This window comes from Macaca thibetana, chromosome 19 (genome assembly GCF_024542745.1).
Source record: "Macaca thibetana thibetana isolate TM-01 chromosome 19, ASM2454274v1, whole genome shotgun sequence".
NCBI lineage: Eukaryota > Metazoa > Chordata > Mammalia > Primates > Cercopithecidae > Macaca > Macaca thibetana.
The window spans coordinates 54,475,639-54,496,047 of record NC_065596.1 but is presented as its reverse complement, the minus strand read 5'-3'; positions in this window follow the sequence as shown (position 1 = coordinate 54,496,047).

The following is a 20,409-nucleotide window of genomic DNA, read 5'->3' as shown; positions in this document are numbered from 1 at the left end:
CCAAAGACTAGTATACTAGTCTGTTATCGCATTGCTATAAGAAAATTAGTGAGACCGGGTAATTCATAAAAAAACAAAAAGGCATTTAACTGACTCACAATTCTGCAGGCTGTGCAGGAAGCATGGTGTCAAGATCTGCTTCTGATGAAGGACTCAGAAAGCTTCCAATCATGGCAGAAGGCAAAAGTAGAGCAGGCAGCTCACGTGGCAAAAGTGAGAGCAAGAGAGCAAGGGAAGGGATTCCTCATACTCTTAAACAATCAGATCACACATGAACTCAGAGTGAGAACTCACTCATCACTAAAGGGATGGTGCTAAGCCATCCATGAGGGATCTGCCCCCATGAGTCAAATACCTACCACCAGGCCACAACTTAAACAGTGGGGATTACATTTCAACATAAGCTTTGAAGGGGACAAACATCCAAACCATATCACTTCATATTCTTAATTTAATACAGAATATCAGACTTTGGTTCCAGCTCAACTCACTGCAGTCACCATTAGAAAATTTATTTTATAAGTAATTAAATCTTCTTATTCTTGTAATGTAATTTATCACCACTAACCCGAGGAGCTCTATTTCCTCTTGGAGCTGTGCATAATGCCACTAAGAAGGTGCAGAGACTTTCCAGAGTATGAGAACTTAAAGTTCTCCTATGTCCACAGCATCCTCTGGCTCAAGCATAGACATCCTGTTCTAGGATGCTTCTAACTGAAAATTGTCGTGCCTGCATTGGCTAAAAGAAGTTTTTGGAAGAGCACTGGGAAGGGGTAGTCTGTATTTATCAGGATACCTTATGACAGAGACAAATATCAGAAGCTTAATACATTCTTTGATAAATGTAGGTAAGCATGATGTGGGTTTGTCAGCTCTTCCATCTCTTACAGCTGCATCTTCTGGAGCATGTGGCCCCTCAAAGTTTACTGAGGCAAGATAAAGAGCCTAAGGAGGAGGCCCGCAAGCTCTTAACTACTCCAGCCTGGAAGTGACACACATCACTTGCGTTTACAGCTCATTGGCCAGAATTAGTCACATTACCCCAATACAACTGCAAGGAAAGCTGGGAAATTTAGGGGAGAACATGAAACATTTGGTCTGCACAAATTGCTCTGATACACACCCCCAGATATTTTGGGTTTTGTCAAAATACATTGTAAAAGCTCAGTTGGAACAGTCAAAAACTGAAGAGGAACATTCTTAATTTCTCTTATTAGAGATTTCACCAATTTTCTGTCTTTTAGTTTGTTCTGTTTGGCCTTCACATTATCCTATTGTGTCAGTTACTCTGAGCAGAGTAAAGCAAGAAAATACACATGAAAGAATAGTTTTAGAGAATGTAATGGATCAGTGTTACTCCCCCTTCTAATAGCTTGTTTTTATGCCTATTACCTGGAGTTGTTCTTCTAATGAGCCTTAAATGACTGCTCTAAATTGACGCTGAGAATTGATGCCCTGATTGCTTCCTGAATATCCTACAGGAAAGTTATATCTGCGGGCCTTCCTGACCGCACCTTGTCTTCTATTTTATTTCAATAATTAGTATTTAATTAGTGCACCTGGGCTTTTCTCAACTGCCTTTTGGTTCTGCTGCTGTCCAGGGTCAGATATAAGGTAAGCGGTGACCCAGACTGCTCAACAGTTGAGTTCACGAAGTGATGAAATCTTCTCCCATCTTAATTAGCCCTCACAGAGAAGCCTGACTTCAAATCCTTAGTAACCCCTGGGAGTCTTGTTTCTCTAGATACTCGGCAGCAAAGTGAGGTTTGCATACTGCAGTGGGTACTTGGAGTGACCAGTGTTTGAATAGTTTTATTTTGCCACACTCTGTGTGTGGGTGTGGGTTAAATGATACTGAAGAGGCAACAAAAGTTTTTCAGGGGAATTGTGGGTGGCCATCCTGGAAAGAGTAGCTTCTAGCTCTCTCTGTCCTGTTGTGTCCTACACTGCCACCAGTTCAAAGCCTGCTGGGGCTCAGAGAAGAAACAAGAAACTTTGACTTCTCTCCCTGCTCCTGGGAGCACCATCGGGCTCCCAAAATAGCACGCAGACCACGGAGGGTGCAGGGGGCCTTTTGGACAGCTTAGAGAATACATCCAAGCCTATGGCAAAAAGGCAGGACCTGGCAAAGGGGAAGGCGATTGGCTGACACTGAGGCTCCAGAGTGTGAGAGAATCAAGAACCTGGCAGGGCAAAGCACCAGAATGTCCTGAGGCACCTGTGTCCTCACACCCCAGCTCTACTGGCTTCATAGGCTCCTTCCTAGCCAAATGTCTTCCAAATCAAGAAATCAGGGTCAGCTTGCTTGCGGGAGTAAAGCAAAAACAATAGAAGGCAGAAAGAATACTGACCTTGGTATTAGAGGAATTATTAAGAATTATTTTAGGCAGATAGAGAGGATAAGGGGTCCTTGGTAAGGTTTTGTCTTTTTTAAAAAAATTTTTTATTATTAATATTATACTTTAAGCTCTAGGGTACATGTGCATAACGTGCAGGTTTGTTACATATGTTTACTTGTGCCATGTTGGTGTGCTGCACCCATCAACTAGTCAGCACCCATCAACTTGTCATTTACATCGGGTATAACTCCCAGTGCAATCCCTCCCCCCTCCCCCCTCCCTATGACAGGCCCCGGTGTGTGATGTTCCCCTTCCCGAGTCCAAGTGATCTCATTGTTCAGTTCCCACCATGAGTGAGAACATGCAGTGTTTGGTTTTCTGTTCTTGTGATAGTTTGCTGAGTATGATGGTTTCCAGCTGCATCCATGTCCCTACAAAGGACACAAACTCATCCTTGTTTATGGCTGCATAGTATTCCATGGTGTATATGTGCCACATTTTCTTAATACAGTCTGTCACTGATGGACATTTGGGTTGATTCCAAGTCTTTGCTATTGTGAATAGTGCTGCAATAAACATACGTATGCATGTGTCTTTATAGCAGCATGATTTATAATCCTTTGGGTATATACCCAGTAATGGGATGGCTGGGTCATATGGTACTTCTAGTTCTAGATCCTTGAGGAATCGCCATACTGTTTTCCATAATGGTTGAACTAGTTTACAATCCCACCAACAGTGTAAAAGTGTTCCTATTTCTCCACATCCTCTCCAGCACCTGTTGTTTCCTGACTTTTTAATGATTGCCATTCTAACTGGTGTGACATGGTATCTCATTGTGGTTTTGATTTGCATTTCTCTGATGGCCAGTGATGATGAGCATTTTGTCATGTGTCTGTTGGCTGTATGAATGTCTTCTCTTCTTTTGAGAAATGTCTGTTCATATCCTTTGCCTACTTTTTGATGGGTTTTTTTGTTTTTTTCTTGTAAATTTGTTTGAGTTCTTTGTAGGTTCTGGATATTAGCCCTTTGTCAGATGAGTAGATTGCAAAAATTTTCTCCCATTCTGTAGGTTGTCTATTCACTCTGACGGTAGTTTATTTTGCTGTGCAAAAACTCTTTACTTTAATTAGATCCCATTTGTCAATTTTGGCTTTTGTTGCCGTTGCTTTTGGTGGTTTAGACATGAAGTCCTTGCCTATGCCTATGTCCTGAATGGTATTACCTAGGTTTTTTTCTAGGGTTTTTATGGTATTAGGTCTAACATTTAAGTCTCTAATCCATCTTGAATTAATTTTCATATAAGGAGTAAGGAAAGGATCCAGTTTCAGCTTTCTACATATGGCTAGCCAATTTTCCCAGCACCATTTATTAAATAGGGAATCCTTTCCCCATTTCTTGTTTTTCTCAGGTTTGTCAAAGATCAGATGGCTGTAGATGTGTGGTATTATTTCTGAGGACTCTGTTCTGTTCCATTGGTCTATATCTCTGTTTTGGTACCAGTACCATGCTCTTTTGGTTACTGTAGCCTTGTAGTATAGTTTGACGTCAGGTAGCGTGATGCCTCCAGCTTTGTTCTTTCGGCTTAGGATTGTCTTAGCAATGTGGGGTCTTTTTTGGTTCCATATGAACTTTAAAGCAGTTTTTTCCAATTCTGTGAAGAAACTCATTGGTAGCTTGATGGGAATGGCATTGAATCTATAAATTATCTTGGGCAATATGGCCATTTTCACGATATTGATTCTTTCTATCCATGAGCATAGTATGTTCTTCCATTTGTGTATGTCCTCTTTTATTTCACTGAGCAGTGGTTTGTAGTTCTCCTTGAAGAGGTCCTTCACATCCCTTGTATGTTGGATTCCTAGGTATTTCATTCTCTTTGAAGCAATTGTGAATGGAAGTTCATTCATGATTTGGGTCTCTGTTTGTCTGTTACTGGTGTATAAGAATGCTTGTGATTTTTGCACATTAATTTTGTATCCTGAGACTTTGCTGAAGTTGCTTATCAGCTTAAGGAGATTTTGGGCTGAGACAATGGGGTTTTCTAAATATACAATCATGTCATCTGCAAACAGGGACAATTTGACTTCTTCTTTTCCTAAGTGAATACCCTTGATTTCTTTCTCTTGCCTGATTGCCCTAGCCAGAACTTCCAACATTATGTTGAATAGGAGTGGTGAGAGAGGGCATCCCTATCTTGTGCCAGTTTTCAAAGGGAATTTTTCCAGTTTTTGCCCATTCAGTATGATATTGGCTGTGGGTTTGTCCTAAATAGTTCTTATTATTTTGAGATACGTTCCATCAATACCAAATTTATTGAGCGTTTTTAGCATGAAGGGCTGTTGAATTTTGTCAAAGGCTTTTTCTGCAGCTCTTGAGATAATCATGTGGTTTTTGTCTTTGGTTCTGTTTATTTGCTGGATTATGTTTATTGATTTGCATATGTTGAACCAGCCTTGCATCCCAGGGATGAAGCCCACTTGATCATGGTGGATAAGCTTTTCGATGTGCTGCTGGATTCGGTTTGCCAGTATTTTATTGAGGATTTTTGCATCAATGTTCATCAGGGACGTTGGTCTAAAATTCTCTTTTCTTGTTGTGTCTCTGCCAGGCTTTGGTATCAGGATGATGTTGGCCTCATAAAATGAGTTAGGGAGGATTCCCTCTTTTTCTATTGATTGGAATAGTTTCAGAAGGAATGGTACCAGCTCCTCCTTGTACCTCTGGTAGAATTCAGCTGTGAATCCATCTGGTCCTGGACTTTTTTTGGTTGGTAGGCTATTAACGTTGATTCAGGGATTCAGCTTCTTCTTGGTTTAGTCTTGGGAGAGTGTAAGTGTCCAGGAAATTATCCATTTCCTCTAGATTTTCTAGTTTATTTGTGTACAGGTGTTTATAGTATTCTCTGATGGTAGTTTGTATTTCTGTGAGGTCGGTGGTGATATCTCCTTTATCATTTTTTATTGTGTCTATTTGATTCTTCTCTTTTTTCTTCTTTATTAGTCTTGCTAGCGGTCTATCAATTTTGTTGATCTTTTCAAAAAACCAACTCCTGATTCATTGATTTTTTGGAGGGTTTTTTGTGTCTCTATCTCCTTCAGTTCTGCTCTGATCTTAGTTATTTCTTGCCTTCTGCTAGCTTTTCAATGTGTTTGCTCTTGCTTCTCTAGTTCTTTTAATTGTGATGTTAGAGTGTCCATTTTAGATCTTTCCAGCTTTCTCTTGTGGGCATTTAGTGCTATAAATTTTACTCTACACACTGCTTTAAATGTGTCCCAGAGATTCTGGTATGTTGTATCTTTGTTCTCATTGGTTCCAAATAACATCTTTATTTCTGCCTTCATTTCGTTATGTACCCAGTAGTCATTCAGGAGCAGGTTATTCAGTTTCCATATAGTTGAGCGGTTTTGATTGAGTTTCTTAGTCCTGTGTTCTAGTTTGATTGCACTGTGGTCTGAGAGACAATTTGTTATAATTTCTGTTCTTTTAAATTTGCTGAGGAGTGCTTTACTTCCAATTATGTGGTCAATTTTGGAATAAGTGTGATGTGGTGCTGAGTAGAATGTATATTCTGTTGATTTGGGGTGGAGAGTTCCATACATGTCTATTAGGTCTGCTTGCTGCAGAGATGAGTTCAATTCCTGGATATCCTTGTTAACTTTCTGTCTCATTGATCTGTCTAATGTTGACAGTGGGGTGTTGAAGTCTCCCATTATTATTGTGTGGGAGTCTAAGTCTCTTTGTAAGTCTCTAAGGACTTGCTTTATGAATCTGGGTGCTCAGGTATTGGGTGCATATATATTTAGGATAGTTAGCTCTTCCTGTTGAATTGATCCCTTTACCATTATGTAATAGCCTTCTTTGTCTCTTTTGACCTTTGATGGTTTAAAGTCTGTTTTATCAGAGACTAGGATTGCAACCCCTGCTTTTTTTGTTCTCCATTTGCTTGGTAGATCTTCCTCCATCCCTTTATTTAGAGCCTATGTATGTCTCTGCAAGTGAGATTGGTCTCCTGAATACAGAAAACTGATGGATCTTGACTCTTTATCCAGTTTGCCAGTCTGTGTCTTTTAATTGGAGCATTTAGTCCATTTACATTTAAGGTTAATATTATTATGTGTGAACCTGATCCTGCCATTATGATATTAACTGGTTATTTTGCTCGTTAGTTGATGCAGTTTCTTCCTAGCCTCTATGGTGTTTACATTTTGGCATGTTTTTGCAATGGCTGGTACCAATTGTTCCTTTCCATGTTTAGTGCTTCCTTCAGGGTCTCTTGTAAGGCAGGCCTGGTGGTGACAAAATTGCTCAGTATTTGCTTATCTGTAAAGGATTTTATTTCTCCTTCACTTATGAAACTTAGTTTGGCCGGATATGAAATTCTGGGTTGTAAATTCTTTTCCTTAAGAATGTTGAATATTGGCCCCCACTCTCTTCTGGCTTGGAGAGTTTCTGCCGAGAGATCTGCTGTTAGTCTGATGGGCTTCCCTTTGTGGGTAACCCGACCTTTCTCTCTGGCTGCCCTTAAGATTTTTTCCTTCATTTCAACTTTGGTGAATCTGGCAATTATGTGTCTTGGAGTTGCTCTTCTCGAGGAGTATCTTTGTGGCGTTCTCTGTATTTCCTGGATTTGAATGTTGGCCTGCCCTACTAGGTTGGGGAAGTTCTCCTGGATGATATCCTGAAGAGTGTTTTCCAACTTGGTTCCATTTTCCCCCTCACTTTCAGGCACCCCAATCAGATGTAGATTTGGTCTTTTTACATAATCCCATACTTCTTGCTGGCTTTGTTCATTTCTTTTTCTTCTTTTTTCTTTAGATTTCTCTTCTTGCCTCATTTCATTCATTTGATCCTCAATCGCTGATATTCTTTCTTCCAGTTGATCAAGTCAGTTACTGAAGCTTGTGCATTTGTCACGTATTTCTCGTGTCATGGTTTTCATCTCTGTCAGTTCGTTTATGGCCTTCTCTGCATTAATTATTCTAGTTATCAATTCTTCCACTCTTTCTTCAAGATTTTTAGTTTCTTTGCACTGGGTATGTAATTCCTCCATTAGCTCTGAGAAGTTTGATGGACTGAAGCCTTCTTCTCTCATCTTGTCAAAGTCATTCTCCGTCCAGCTTTGATCCGTTGCTGGCGATGAGCTGCATTCCTTTGCAGGGGGAGATGCGTTCTTATTTTTTGAATTTCCAGCTTTTCTGCCCTGCTGTTTCCCCATCTTTGTGGTTTTATCTGCCTCTGTTCTTGGTGATGGTGACGTACTGATGGGGTTTTGGTGTGGGTGTCCTTCCTGTTTGTTAGTTTTCCTTCTAACAGTCAGGACCCTCAGCTGTAGGTCTGTTGGAGATTGCTTGAGGTCCACTCCAGACCCTGTTTGCCTGGGTATCAGCAGCAGAGGCTGCAGAAGATAGAATATTGCTGAATAGTGAGTGTACCTGTCTGATTCTTTCTTTGGAAGCTTCCTCTCAGGGGTGTACTCCACTGTGTGAGGTGTGGGGTGTCGGTCTGCCCCTAGTGGAGGATGTCTCCCAGTTAGGCTACTCAGGGGCCAGGGACCCACTTGAGCAGGCTGTCTGTCCGTTCTCAGATCTCAACCTCCATGTTGGGAGATCCACTGCTCTCTTCAAAGCTGTCAGACAGAGTCATTTGCGTCTGCAGAGGTTTCTGCTGCTTTGTTGTTGTTGTTGTTGTTGTTGTTGTTCTGTTCCCTGTCCCCAGAAGTGGAGTCTCAGTTGAAAATGCAGAAATCACCTGTCTTCTGTGTTGCTCCCGCTGGGAGCTGGAGACTGGAGCTGTTCCTATTCAGCCATTTTGCTCCGCCCACCAGGTTTTTTTCTTAAAAGCAGCTCCAGAAATGTTTCTTTTCTAGTAGAAAAATGGCTCAAAGGGCCAGGCTAGCAAGCTTTGATATGCAAATGCAAGCCATTAGAACCTGGGTCCATCTAATATGGTGATTCCCACCCTCTTCTCCTTGGTACACCACGTGTACCAAGCATCATAGCCACCCCCAGAGATCTCCACGTATGAAGAACATTATGGTGGCCTGCATTTCCATGTTAAGATGCTAGGGCCAGTTTTTTCTTGGGCTATATAAATGACATACCTGGTCAAACCAATCCTCTGGTTCATATGCACATCAGACACCACCTCCTCCAGCCTCCCGATATAACCGACTTTTTTCTACTGCACTCAGGGTGTCCTCTCTCTGCTTGGAACAGAAGGGACAGAGGTCCCTCTGTCTCTGTACAAGGGAGATTCTGCCTTCTTTTTTTACCTATTAAAGTCTCCACTCCTTAAAACCACTCCACGTGTGTTTGTGTCATTTAACTAAATTGGTGCAAGACAAAGGACCTTCGTTTTCCTCCAGTCATCGGAGCTGTGTCATTGGCCAGGAATCTGAGGTATAACATTCATCAGAGCAGTGAGTATGGGAGCAAGCTAAAGATCTGTTCTATCATTCTGAGGCACTCTTGGCCTCTATTTTAAAACCAAATCAAATCAATCAATGGGCATTAGTCAGGCAGTTAAATTCACGTATCATGGCTGCCATCCTAGAGACCCTGATGTCAGGCTTGCTGGTGAGAACATGGAGAACCCCCCAGTACCCATGGGTCATTGAGAATGTTGACCATGTTTTGAATCAGTTTTCTTTCACAGGGAAACCTCATCATCGTGTGAGGCTAGAAAAAGTTCTGAGGCAACTGAGAATTTCTAGCCAGGGCACAGCATGGCGTTATCCAAAGGCCTCTGGACCAGATCCAGCCTCCGACAGCCCATCTTGGGTGTTGACAGAGAATCCCCAGCTTCTTGTCACAAAACTTTCTTTTTCTATTCGTGGTCTCTTACTCTCTCTGTGTGTCTAATGTGCGGGAATGCAGTAATCATGAGTTTAGTTCAGGAATCCCATTGCAATATTTTAGAAACAGAGGCATCCCCACACCACCCCACAGTGAATGTCTCTCTTTCTCAGCCCCTGGTCTGGAAAGCACATGGCATTTCCAGGTTTCTCTCTGCCCTTGGTGCAGAGAATACATGGCATTTCTAGGTCTCTCTTCTGCTTCGCTGGCAAGCACATAGTATTTCTAAGCAAACAGGGCCACCTAGTGAAAATAGAAATCCCACTTATGAGGCTTTTTTTTTTTTTTAAATTAACAGTAACACTGCAGCTTCCTTTTGCACTGTTAGAAATCAGGCTCTAAGCATCTTCCGTGAATGGGAAAAGTCTGTTTCCAACAGTCAGGAGTTAAATGTCTTCCATAGCCAAATTTTAGTCTTGATATTGTCCAATCAGCAGGAAAACAACCATTCAGTTACTATATTCCTTTAAGTCACCTATTCTGTCTCCAATTAAGACAATATTTAGCTAGTAAGGGGATTTTAAGTCTAGAAGTTAACTGGAATCATTTTTTTAAGGGTAAATGCTTTAGCGTGGGCCATAACAGCAGGATATAGCGTTCAATCTAGCATGACTCCTTCATTAAAGGAGTCTTGCCCAATTACATAGTTTTTCTTGAGATCCCTTTTTTTTTTTTTAAGGGAGCCACACAGGTCACACAAGTCTAGGTCGTCCAAGGGAAATAATAGGAGAGGACTAGGGCTACTTGGGTAAGTGTGACTAAGCCTCAAAAGTCTAGTTCTTCTGGTGCCATGGCTTGAAAGGGTATGCCAATGGTCATGGGCAGCACATTTAATAAGGTACTGGAACCCAGGAATCAGGAAGAGAAAATAGTTGGGGGGAATGCCCCCACTGTTTTCTCCACCCTGGGCCACATAGGGAAAGGCAGGAGACTAAAAGAACCCTTTTGTTCTCACTTCTCTTTCTAGATTGGTAACAAATCATCTTCAGCATGCACTCTCCCAGAGTGTGTATTTTAAAGCACTGGGACTCCTCTGACCCCGAGACTCTGAAGAAAAGGCACCTCATATTCTGTTGCACAAGGCATGGCTTTCTTGCCATCTTGGGAACAGACAAACTTGGCCTGCTGGGTGGAGCCTTAATTTTAACATTATCTAACAGTTAAATCTTTTCTGCTGACAGAAGGGCAAATGGAATGACATCCCCTATGTGCAAACTTTCTTTGCCCTGGAAGGCCAGACCTTTACAAGTTCTGTACAATTGATCTAGTTCTTTTAGCATCCATGGCAGGTAAGTCCAGGGAATAGTTCCCCAGAGGAAAGGAAAGTTTCAGAAGAGCAATCTAAGACAGTTATTGAATGTCCCAACCCTTCCAGTGTCCCTCCAATTGTACCATCAGCTCCTCCAGCTCCACCATCTCCAGTATATCCTACTCTTCCTCCTTCACTTTTACCTCTGTAAGAAATGTCTGATGGGAATGGTGCCATGAGGGTTCAAGTTCCCTTCTCATTACAGAACATTAAGCAAATAAAGGGAGACTCAGGCCAATTTTCTGACAACCCTGATAGGTACATAGAAATTTTCCAAAATTTAACTCAGGTGTTTGACCTCACATAGAGGGATATTATGTTGCTGATAAGTCAGACTCTCATTGCTGCTAAAAAGCAGACTGTTCTGTAGGCAGCAGAAAAAAAAAATACAGAGTTGAGCAACATGCCTCCTATAGCTGACCAAGGAGAAAAAGAAGAGATAGGGAAGGTGAGAAAGAGGTGGGAACTCCAATCCCATTAGAAATGGAAGCATTTCCAGTAAATAACCCTAACTGGAACATCAATAACTCAGGAGATAACGGGAAAAGGAAATACTTTTTAAGGTGCATATTAGAGGGACTATGGAAAACCAGGGCCAAATCTCTCAATTACACTAAGCTGTCCACAATAGACCAAAGACCAAATGAGAATCCCACAGCCTTTGTGGAAAGGCTGAGAGAAGCACTAATAAAACACATCTCTTTTACTCCTAATTTAGTCAAGGGACAGCTCACCCTGAAGGAGAAGTTTATTACACAGGCAGCTCATGATATTAGAAGGAAACTACAGAAGCAAGCTACAGAACAAGATAGCACCCTAAAGAACCTCCTGAGAATAGCCACTTTTGTTTTTTTTTACAATAGGGATCAAGAAGAGGCCCAAGACAAAATAAAGGAAATACAAAAGAAGAACAGAGCCTCTAGTAGCAGCGTTGCAAGCTTGCAAAGTCCAGGATCCCCAACTTGCATCCATTCGCTGTTACTGATGTAGCAAGTCAGGGCATTTTTAAAAGGAATGCCCTGGAATCAAGACCAAGCCACTTCAACCCTGTCTACCCTGTGACAGAGACCACTGGAGATGGATCTACCCTTGAAGACAGAGGTCACTGGGTTCAGAACCAGTTTCACAGATGGTCCAGCTGGACTGACAGGTCCTGCGGCTCAAACGTCTGGTTCCGGTGACTCAGACTGCCATTACAGCATGGGAGCTCTGGGTAAATCTGGAAATTGAAGGAAGGAAGGTAAATCTCCTTCTAGATACTGAAGCCAGTCTCTCTCTTCTCCTCTCTAATCCAGGCCTCCCCTCTTCCCATAGCATGACCATAGTGGCGTCTCAGGAAAACTTCTAACCCAGTATTTTTTTTCAACCCCTTAGCTGCAGATGGGGGGACCTACTATTTACACATGGCTTTCAATCATGCCTGAAAGTCCCACTCCTTTATTAGCTAGAGATATTCTAGCTCACATGGGGGCCAGGCATCACTTAATGCCCCAGGACAAATTTTTGTCTTCCCCAGTGGAAGATAACATGAATCCAAAAGTGTGGGCAACTCAAGGAAAAATAGGTCGAGCAGTAACTGTTATGCCAGTACAGATCTACCTTAAGGATCCCACTTCTCTTCCTAACCAGAGACAGTATCCCCTAAGGTCAGAGGTTAGGAAAAAGCTAGAAGCCATTATTAATAACCTAAAGATGCAGGGCCTCCTCAAACCCTGTAATAGCCCCTGCAACACCCCAAAATTAGGAGTGAAGAAACCCAATGGGGAATGGAGACTACTTCAGGACCTTCACCTCATTAATGAAGCTGTAGTTCCAATCCATCCAGTGGTACCTAATCTTTATATCCTGTTAACTCAAATACCTGAGGGAACTAAACGGTTTACAGTCCTAGATTTGAAGGATACCTTTTTCTGCATACTGTTACATCCTGACTCTCAATACCTGTTTGACTTTGAAGATCCAGCCAGTCCACCCAGTTAACATGGATGCTGCCTCAGGGATTTTGAGATAGTCCTTATCTGGACAGGCACTGTCAAAAGACATCTCTGAGTTCTCTCATCCTTAAGTTAGGGTGTTGCCATAAGTTGATGATATTCTGCTCTGTGCCCCAACTGAGGAAGCTTCTCTGGAAGGCAGTGAAGCTCTTTTCGACTTCTTAGCTAACAGAGGACATAAGGTTTCAAAACCCAATGCCCAGCTCTGCAAAACCTCATTGAAGTACCTAGGTTTAGTGCTGTCCAAGAGGACCAGAGCATTAGGAGAAGAAAGGATTAAGCCTATTTCCCCCTTTTCCCTCCCCCAAACCCTCCAGAAACCAGGAGGATTTTTGGGCAATATAGAATTTTGTAGACTATGGATACCTGGGTATTGTGAAGTAGCCCGTCTGTTATATAACCTCATGAAAGAAACTCAGGGAGCTAAAACTTATCTTTTAACCTGAGAACCTGAAACTCAAAAGATCTTCGACCAACTAAACCAAGCCTTGCTTAAGGCACCAACTCTCAGCTTTCCTGTAGGGAAGGCCTTCAATCTATGTATCAGAAAGGAAGGGAATGGCCCTAGGAGTTTTAACACAGGCTTGAGGACCAGTTCAACAGCCAGTGGTTTACCTAAGTAAGGAACTTGATTTGGTGGCTAAAGTATGGCCAGCATGCCTCTGGGCCATTGCTTCAGTGACTCTGATGGTCCCAGAAGCCTCCAAAGTAATCCCGGGAAATGATTTAACTGTTTACACCTCACATAACATGGCAGGACTACTGCATTCTACGGGGAGCCTTTGGCTAATACATAGCTGACTCCTTAAATATCAAGCCCTGCTGTTAGAAGGTTCCAACATCCAATTAAAAACTTGTTCTCTCCTAAATCCAGCCACCTTCCTCCCTAAGGAAACTGGGTAACCTGAGCATGACTGTGAACAAGTTACAGTACAGACATATGCCGCCAAGGAATATCTCAGGGAAACTCCCCTAGATAACCCAGACTGGACCCTCTTCACAGATGGGAGCTCTTTGCAGAACAAGGGACCCATAAAGCAGGATATGCAGTAATCACTCTAAATGACATCATTGAAAGTGCATCTCTCCCTGCAGGCACAAGCGCTCAATTAGCTGAGCTAATAGCTCTTTCAAGAGCAATTGAATTAGGCAAAGGAAAGGTAGCTAACATTTACACTGACTCCAAGTATGCTTTCTTGGTTCTCCATGCTTATGCTGCCATTTGGAAGGAAAAGCATTTTCTTACCACCAATGGATCTCCTATAAAATATCACCATGAAATTAACAGGTTATTACCCTCAGTTTTCTTTCCATGAGAAATAGCAGTGATGCATTGTAGGGGACATCAAAAGGGAACAGATGAAGTAGCTGAAGGAAATAGAATAGCTGATCAGGCAGCTAAATCAGCAGCAAGGAGGCCTCAAGACATCAACCTGCTTCAAACCCCTCTAATCTGAGAAGGCTCCATAAGAGAAATTAAACCTCAGTACTCCCCTCCAGAAATAGAATGGGCCACTTCTCAAGGGTATATATTTCATCTCTCAGGATGGCCACAGTCAGATGGCTATAGTAGCCAGTGGATGGCTACTCCTTCCATTGACTGGAGACTGGCAAACTCCACTTGCCAGCCTCCAGCCAGTGGAAAATCATTTAAATTCTTCACCAAGCTTTGTACTTGGAAAAAGATAAAACTTATCAATGTGCCCAGAAATTGTTTTCAGGAGAGGACTTACTAAAAACAGTCAAACAAATTGTTAATGCTTGTGAAGTCTGTCTTAAAAATAATCCCCTGAACAGGTGACTCCTTCTTCCTCAAACTCAAAGAATAGGAAATTGTCCAGGTGAAGACTGGCAGATAGACTTCATCCACATGTCCAGGACAAAAGGCACTCAATACCTGCTGGTATGAGTAGATACCTTCACTAACTAGAAGCATTTCCATGCCATACAGAAAAAGCCTCTAATGTAATAAATGTGTTAGTTAATTACATAACTCCCCACTTTGGTCTACCTAAGTAGCTTTAAAGTGACAATGGGCCCTTGTTTAAGGCAGGTGTCACTCAAAGAGTCTCAAAAGCACTAGTCATAGAATATCATCTCCATTGTGCTTGGAGACCCTAATCCTCAGGAAAGGAAAACTAAAGATATTATGAAGAGACATTTCAGAAAATTATACCAAGAAACTCATCTTCCTTGGGTCACTCTTCTTCCCATGGCCTTACTATGAATAGCAAATACCCCTTCAAAATTAGGTCTTAACCCTTTTGAGATATTGTACAGATGGACTTTTTTCCCCAATAATTTTCTATTAGATTGGGAAGACTCTGAGCTACTTAAGCATGTAACCTCTCTGGCCCACTTCCAACAGGAATTAGCAGTTAGTAAAAGCTCAACCCCAGGAAATTGGACCACCTCTAACCCAGGAGATTTGGTACTGGTAAAGGCTCTCCCTTCTCTCTCTCCCTCCCTAAGCCCAAGCTGGGAAGGGCTTTACACTGTTGTTCTTTCAACCCTCTCGGTAATAAAAGTTACAGGAATCAATGCCTGGATACATCACACTCAAATCAAAGCCTGGAGAGCTGAGGAAACAACCCCTGACAGCCCAGATGAATATGCTGAATATCAATGTGAAGAAATAGAAGCTCTTAAGCTGAAAATCACAAAATATAAGTAACTGAGTAAGATCTACTCATCTTACTTAGTCTCACCCCTACCTCATCAAATACTTTTTGTTGTTTCTACCTCTCCTTTCAGATTTGTTGCCAAATATTAGAACTTATTTTGATGGAATTTATTTACTATGCCACTCTTGCAAGAATTGCTATACTCATACAACTACTTGCAGTAGGACTATACACTGTACCACTCTCTGGGTGAAATATCAGACAGTAATCTCAATTACTGTAGTATTTTGCTAAATTATTATTCTCATAGCAGGAATAACAGTTCCTAACAGGAAGTAAACATGAGCATTTTACTATCACTAAGTGTTAAAACTTTTTACTGGATTTAGTAATACATCACACCCTTTAGCTACTACAGTATTCACTATGGCCCATTTGTACAACAAGACTAATTGTTGGGTCTGTCCTAAGTGGTTCACTCAGTTCAATGATGCTAAGAAATCTTAAAATGACCCAGAACTCACCATCTTAGGATTTTCTTTGTTGGCTTACCTTTAACCTTTAAAGACTTATCAGGCATAAATGGGACATGGTATGGGAGCACTTTCAACTGGGTAACTAATTCCTCTCAGGAGAACATTCTGCCCCCAGTGTCAAAGAACACTTTCCCTAAAACTCAACTTCACTCCTTCAGGTTGGGAAAAGTTGGCCTAGTAACAGCAAATGCCTCCCTCTGCTTTGAAAGCAGTGGGGAAAGCCCATACTTGGGCTCAAATATTGTAACATCACACTTGTAATTGTTGGTAGTTCAAAGATGTGGGGAGGAGAGTGCAACAAGGGGGATCTAACAGAATCAGAAGCCCTAGTGGGGGGCTTTCAGAATCTAGCCTCTCCTTCTGGTTGGAAGTCCCATGATGGGAGTGACATGCTCTAAACAACCACCTTGACTATAATGTAAAGAAAAACACATGGGCCTTTTCAAACATGCCTGCTTATGGAATTCCAGATCCTTGCATGATGTTTGCTAATAGTAGTGGCTTACATATCTGTGGGCAAACTGGAGATATCTGGACTGACAGCCCTTGCCACAAGAATCATCTGAGATATTGGCCAGAATACAAAATGTCTAATTTTTTGAAACTCCATTTGTCAGGTGGACCCTTCTCACTTGGCATGTCAAATTCCAATTGGCATCATAAATGACTGTCTTAAATATGGTTATCCTTATCCCAAGGATGCCCATATTATGTGTAAAGAAGGGGAATTTCTAAGACATTAGAAAAGTCTGCCACTGTCTCTCACAAACCACAACTTGGAACCATCCCTTCAAGAAACAGGACTAGATATTCCTTGTGGCTCCTAGATACACTTAATTCTCCCAAGGCATTAGAAGGGCACTTGTATTACAGTAGCAGTAGCTCCCAACTTATTTTTAAATTCTACCGAGATGGCAGCATCGTCATGGAACATACCTAACTTAGGCTCTTTTCCAGAAACTGCTATCTCAAATACACTGGACAAAGAGATCTATCATTTCTAAGCCCTCATATGGAGATTTAACTGAAAAGGCAGATTGGAGAAGGGCATGCACATGACAATCCCAACTTGAAAAGAAACATGGATGGGAAATTCTATAGCTGGAGGCCTATTCTGGTTTACAGGCATCCCTCTCCTTGAAAGATCAATATTTAATATCTCTATTATGATGCAACAAGAATGGAAGGTAACTATAGGTGTAATAGAGGCACAACAACAATCTATAGACTCTTCATCCTCAGTAGTAACACAAAAGAGACAGGCCTTAGATGTCCTCACAGCTGAAGTAGGAGGTACTGGTGTGCACTTTTAAATGAAACATGCTGCTTCTGGATTAACATCTCTAGTAGAGGAAAATCTACAGGTACATAAAGATTAAATCAAAAGTATTAACAGGCTAAGAGAATATGCAGACTTCAGTCCCAGGTGGCTATAATCCCTCTTTAATAAATTCCATTCTTCTTTATGGAATTGGTTAGCTCCTATATTAAGCCCCCTCTTGCTTATATGTCCTGTATTAACATTTGAACCTGTATACTCAATACTATAACTTGAATTGTTTCCTCTGAAATCAAACTCCAAATGGTGCTGCAAACAGAACCATGCAGGAACACGCCATTCTTCCAAGGACCCTTAGATCGACTCCCGGAGGAGCCCTAACTGCAGTTCGCCAATTAACACCCCTTTTCAGCAGGAAGTAACCAGAAAGAGTTGTTGCCCAAATCCCCCTAACAGCAGTCAGGGTAACATCTCCTCAGGGGCTAATATTATATGAGTTATTAAGAAATTATTTTAGGCAGATAAGATAAGGGGTTCTTGGTAAGTTTTTTTCTTAGAAGCAACTCCCAAAATGTTTCTTTTCTAGCAGAAAAATGACTTGAAGGGCCAGGCCAGCAAGCTTTGATATACAAATGCCAGTCATTAGAAAGTGGGTCCAATCCAATATGGGGATTCCCATCCTCTTCTCCTTGTCACCATGAGTGCCAAGCATCAGCCCCCCTCTCGCCCCCACCCCTGCCCCCGCCCAGAGATCTCCGTCTGCAGAACATCATGGCGGTCTGCATTTGCATATTAAAGGGTTAGTGTGAAAGGGCCAGGTTTTTCATGGTCTACATAAATGACATGCCTGGTCAAACCAATCCCCTGGGTCGCAGTCAAATCAGACACTGCCTCCTCCAGCCTCCTAATATAACCTACTATTTTCTGCTGCTCTGGTGGTTTCCTCTCTCCACTTGGGGCCCCCCTCCCTCTGTCTCCCTACAAGGGAGTTTCTTCCTTCTTTTTTGCCTACTAAACTCTCTGCTCCTTAAAACCACTCCATGTGTGTTTGTGTCATTTTATATAAATTCGTGCAGGACAAAGGACCCTGGTGTTCCTCCAGTCATCGAAGCCGTATCATTGGGGTCAAGAAAACCTGTGTTTAAAACTCTGCTTCTGTTGTGTGACCTTAGTTAAGTAGCTCATCCACTCTGGATGTTAACTTGTCTATCAAATAGATAAGCCTCAAGTTCCAGTCTTTCAGAAACAGTCTCTGAGTTTCTTTTTTATTTATTTTTAATTTTTGTGGGTACAGAGTAGGTGTATATACTTGTGGAGCATATGAGATATTTTTATACAGCATGAAAATGCATCAAAATTACATCAGGGTAAATGGGATATCCATTCCCTCAAGCATTTATTGTTTGTGTTATAAACAATCCAATTATATACTGCTAGATATTTTAAATATATGATTAATTTATTTTTGACCCTAGTCACCCTGTTGTGCTAGCAAATACTAGGTTTTTTTCTAACTACGTTTTTGTACCAATTAATCCTCCCCACTTCTCCCTCCACTCCAATACCCCTTCCAGCCTCTGGTAACCATCCTTCTACTCTCTATCTTCATGAGTTCAATCGTTTTGATTATTAGCTCCCACAAATAAGTGAGAACATGATGTTTGTCTTGAGGAACACCAACCCCACCCCTCAGTCCTTGTCCCAAACACTCAGCTGTGATCTTCCTAAACTTGCCACTTTTAGCCCACCAGGAGAGGAGGGTGACAGGCTGGGAGAAGTGGAAGGGAAAGGCAAAAGGTAGATGGCAGCAGGCAACTTGATCCTCTTTGATTCCTCTTTTGCCTGAGAGAAAAATAATGTGTCTGGTAAGACAAGGGCCAGAGGAAGAATTTGGGAGGGCAGTGGCTTCTCAGCTGCACCAAGCCAGGGATGTTCTTTGGAACTCCTTACACACAAGCCAACCCTCTCCCCAAACAGTCCTTAACCTGCTGAGGAGAAGTTGAAAAATCAAGGGACACTTTCTCTACCACTCCTAGGCACAGAGCAAGCCCTGTCTCTAGGGGTGTGTTGGGACAAAGGTCACACTTGCATGGACCCAGGCTTAACCCTCTCCTGCCAAAACGCTAGACACACACCTCATGGAAGGCTCTCCTAGTGAGGCCTTTCCTCACCAGCCTCAAGTACTGCTCAGTTCAGGCTTTTCTCTCAGGAGGGAATGGTTCTGAGATAGGGAAATCAAACGGAATCCATGTGTCAGCCTGGAGAGGCACTCCAGTTGTCCTTGCCTGCTGCTGCACATTTAGTCTTTCCCAATGGTTACAAGACTGTTTCTGAGTTCCTGTCATTAAGAATATGACCACAGGGACTCATGTGACTGATTTGGCTGCAGTCTCTGTTCTCTGGGGCTCAGGAAGATTCTACCTGGAAAGGTTTCGATGGTCCTTGGCCTGGAGTGGAGGATGGACAAAGCAATTTGGGGGAGTCCCTGTTACTTAGAGCTTCATTGTGTTTATAGCAGGCAGAGAACTAGCAAACATCTAGTCTACACTACAGATGAGAACATTGAGGTTCAGCCAGGGGAAATGACTTACCCAAGAGCATACAACATCTTTAGTAGCAGATTCAGGACTCCAACCCTAGTCTCCAATTGCTATCACGGAGTTCGCTCTGCTCTACTGCACTAATCTTGGAGCCTGTATTAGTCCATTTTCACAGGACTCTAAAGAACTACCTGAGACTGGGTTAATTATAAAGAGCCTTAATTGACTCACAGTTCTGCATGGCTGGGGGGGACTCAGGAAACTTACAATCATGGCAGAAATTGAAGGGGAAGCAAGGCACTTCTTACATGGCAGTAGAAGAAGGAAGTGCCCTCTGTCTCTACTAAAAAATACAAAAAAAAAAAAAAAAATTAGCCGGGTGTGGTGGCAGGCGCCTGTAGTCCCAGCTACTCAGGAGGCTGAGGCAGGAGAATGGCGTGAACCCAGGAGGCAGAGCTTGCAGTGAGCTGAAATCGTGCCACTGCACCCCAGCCTGGGCGACAGAGCAAGACTCTGTCAAAAAAAAAAAAAAAAAAGAGGGAAGTGCCACACTCTTACACCATCAGATCTCATAAGAACTCACTATCATGAGAACAGCATGGGGAAAATCACCCCCTGATCCAATTACCTCCCACCAGGACCCTCCTTTGACATGTGGGGATTACAATTCAAGATGAGATTTGGGTGGGGGACACAGGGCCAAACCATATCAGAGCCCAACCATGACAACACCTCTGAAGTGTGGCCTCCTCCAGGAGGGACCATGGATTTCTGTAGATATAGGTGGACTCTGGGTAAAGGTGCCAGGGCCAAAGATCCTCATGTCTCCCCCTCTACTCTCTCTTTCCTTCCCCAGAGCCCTGCCCCAGACTTGTATAAGATCAGCAGTTGCTGACAGATCCTGCTCAACCTCAGCAGGGAGTGGGTGAGG